The sequence below is a fragment of the Pararge aegeria genome, chromosome 6, assembly GCF_905163445.1.
Source record: "Pararge aegeria chromosome 6, ilParAegt1.1, whole genome shotgun sequence".
Taxonomy (NCBI): domain Eukaryota; kingdom Metazoa; phylum Arthropoda; class Insecta; order Lepidoptera; family Nymphalidae; genus Pararge; species Pararge aegeria.
Window position 1 is genome coordinate 17,438,717 of NC_053185.1, and position 3,881 is coordinate 17,442,597.

Genomic DNA, 3,881 nt, shown 5'->3' on the forward strand with positions numbered 1-3,881 from the left:
GTAAAATTAAAAAAAAATTAAAAAAAAACTCTAAATATATAGTTTTCGACATTGTAATTTACAATAATGATCAATCCAGCAACATCGTTGATGCATAATAAAGGAAATGTAGCAATTATTATAAATGGTAAGACGTGTTCAGTTTCTATTGTAGACGCATACGAGAACCGTACAGCAGTGAGAATGTTAATTGGTTAAACATCTTCAATTGCAGGATCAAGCAATTAAATGAATGATCTCGCTTAAGTGTTTTTTTTTCTTCCTTTTGTATACCTTCCTACAAAATTATCCGTTTTACACTTCAATATACAACGTGTAAGCGAATTAAGAAATACTGTTGAAGCATGCATAATAAATAAATAAATATACTACGACAATACACACATCGCCATCTAGTCCCAAAGTAAGCGTAGCTTGTGTTACTAAGATGACTGATGAATATTTTTATGAATAATTGACATAAATAATTATAATATAGAGATAAACACCCAGACACTGAAAAACATACATACATGTTCATCACAATGACATTTTCCAGTTGTGGGAATCGAACCATCGCCTTGGACTCAGAAAGCAGGGTCGCTGCCCACAGCGCAAATCAGCCGTCGATAAGTAATAAGTATATTTTATGAGGAATCTTCCTGTAAAATTATTAAATCATAAGAAGCATATTTATTTTTCCATAGAAACTAAGTTAAACCTTTCTATGTATTTACATATGACAACCCTATTGAAGATAAAAGACTGATACGTGCATAGCACCTACGCTACGCTACGCGTACCTAATAAAGCAACAGGAGTCAGTTGATTTTGCATGTGATATTTGGGCTGTTTTTTCTTTCAATAAAATCCGTGGCAGTGGTTAACTAAAAAACGATTAGTTTTTCGGTTTCACAGAGAGAAGTCTGAAAGGAAAAAAATAATGTACCTCTAAAAACTTTGTAGATATAAATTGTAGGTCATAAATTAAAAATTTTTAAAACCTGATACAGAAAAAAATATTCGCCATTTTGTAATGGCCGCCATCTTGGATTTGAATTTTGTCATCGTGTATGGTATTCTACTAGCTAAGCACACTCCCGCCTAGTTCACCTTTCAAACAAAAAAAACAAATGAAAATCGGTTCATCCATACGGGAGCTACGATGCCACTGACAGACACACACAAACACACGACACACATGATTATATATTTTTTATTTATTTATTATTCATTTAATAACGGAATCAAACTGAAGGATCTTGAATATCGGTTTGCCAACCGCACTTAGAATTTCTGCGGTTCTCCTATCGTCACCGGGAGCCGTTCTAAAGCTGTTTGAGAGCCTTACCAATCTCGTATAGTTTGATGTCCGGGCTATCTTCGGTATTGAATAGGGTAAATTTTGCTCCGGGTCTTTGGCCAAATCCACAGCCGCATGTCATAAGGAATATCACTATCCATAGAAGTTCTAAACCTAATCCAAGATCTCAGGTTTCGAAGAAATAAAATTACCATTGTAGTCTAATAGACAAATCTCTCACGAACAACTAAGAGCCTCTTCTTTGCTCAATTGCATTCATAATAAACTTTATAATAAATATATATATATATACGTTCCGCAAATCACAAGTCTTTAATGTAGAGATATACCTATAAATGAACCAGTAAGACTGTAATAACTGGACAAAAGATTACCATCTTCCAAAAAAGTTTTATTCAAATCACTTTAAATAAGGCAGAGTTATGTTTTTAAATCGTCTTTTTAATCGTCTATTGTATTTTGGGATAAAAATAGCTTAAATGTAAACCCGGAGTATCAGCTATACTATTCTACTAAATTACACACAAATCCGTTCAGTAGTTTCCGCGTAATACTTACAAACAGGCCGACAGACAGACCAAAAAAAATCTAGATTGGGCTAATCCCTAAGCTTTCCCAGATTGAAATTTTCTAAAAATATTAAATGTAGAACAGAAAGTTTTAACATTACAACCCCCCATTTCATTTTCTTAGGGATGGAATTTCTAATGAAAATGGAATAAAAATGAAATTTAAAAAAAAATGTGGTGTGTTTTGTGGATACCTATATAATGCATGTCTCTAAAACCAGCGGTTTAGTATATTGGATAGAAGCAGACGTTACTTTGCGGAAATCCATAATATATTACTAGCTGTTGCCCGCGACTTCGTCTGCGTTTGATTTTGTTTTTAAAGTATTCAGTATCGCTTAGCCTTAAGTGAGTATTGTAGTATATATATACATATATATATATATATATATATATATATAACATGTGACAAATAATTTGCAATAAAATAAAATTGCGACTATAATTAAAGATCTAAGATATCCTATCTCTTAAGTTGGACCAGACTGCTCACGGTGAGCCAATTTTATTTAAAATCGGTTAAATAGTTTAGGAGTCCATCGCGGACAAACATCGTGACAGGAGATTTATATATATTAAGATGAAAATTAAGCTTAATTTGCTATACTCTGTGAACACCAGCAGAATCTGTATGGTGTAATTTGTTAAGAATTATTCATTGTAAAGTCAACATCTCCTGAGGATACTCCGGTTTCGGAGCGAAACGTGCTTAGAGGATACATTTCCGAGGATCTGTTTGGTGTGGGGTATACGGATTGAAGTAATTATAAATTACACCATACAGATTCTGCTGCTGTTCGCGGAGTTTAGCAAATTAAGCTTAATTTTCATAATATACCAGCGGTTTAGGCTGTGTGTATTTCTCAGACGGCCAGTCATTCCTTATTCAACTCCTTTGGGGGAAGAACAGTAATACACATATTTCTGTATCTTAAATTAAGAGCCAAAGTAGTAAGTTTCATGGATATTACCTAAAAAAGAAATTATTTCGGGCGGGCATTAGAACAATGGTCCAGCATAATCATGAAATATGAATAGTTTATTTAATGGAAAATATATTAAGGTGTTATTTCATTTTGGTAGTCAAAAAACTTATTACAGTGCAATATACTAGGTTACATAAAATTCATAATTCGTTTAAAGGAAATTGCATACAATTCTACAATAAACTACCAATTGTCATCTTGGAGATGTGTCTTAAAAAGTTCAAAGTTTGTATTAAACGTAAGCTTATAGAAAAGTCCTATTATAGTATAAAGGACTACGTAAACGATAAAAAAGCTTGGGTGTAAATTATTGCTCTAACCAGGTTGCTCTTCTAATAATTTAAAATGACATTGTGAGATGGTGATAACAAAAAAAAAAAAAACACCCGGCTAAGTTTGTTGTGGGCGTCTTCTTAGACCAGGACGCGTTTGGAACCCTCGTAGCTTTAGTTTTAAGTTTACGAATGTGGTTATCGCCATCATCTCACTACCATGTAGTTCTTATGTACGCATCAAAAGTGCCACCTGTGGGCCTACTTGAATAAAGATATTTTTGACTTTGACTTTGACTTTATTACGTACTCCATACCTGCGGTATTGAAATAATCAAAAACATACTTTATGCCCCCTTAGCACCCAGGTCCTAGGTTACAGGTATAAAAGCTGACAGCATAACGATCAGCGTAAATATATGCAATATATTAAATATAACGTTGTACCTACGGTCACTTTGTAGCTCAGACGCTCTGGTTGTACACAAAAAAAGCTTCAATATCTCAAAAGATAGAGCACAGTTATAGCGGGCAAAAATAGAAGTGTCATTAGCTATTAATACATCTTCGGGCCAACGTAGAACGCAACTTCTGTCGCCTGAAAACTAGGTTACGTTGCGGCATGCAGTACCTACTACGACTAGTGTAGTACCCAGTATATATTTTATCTACGCGATAAACTGATAACGCGAAATGCACATATCAAATCGGATAAAAACACTCAGGTTCTAAGAACTATGAGTATCGGCGT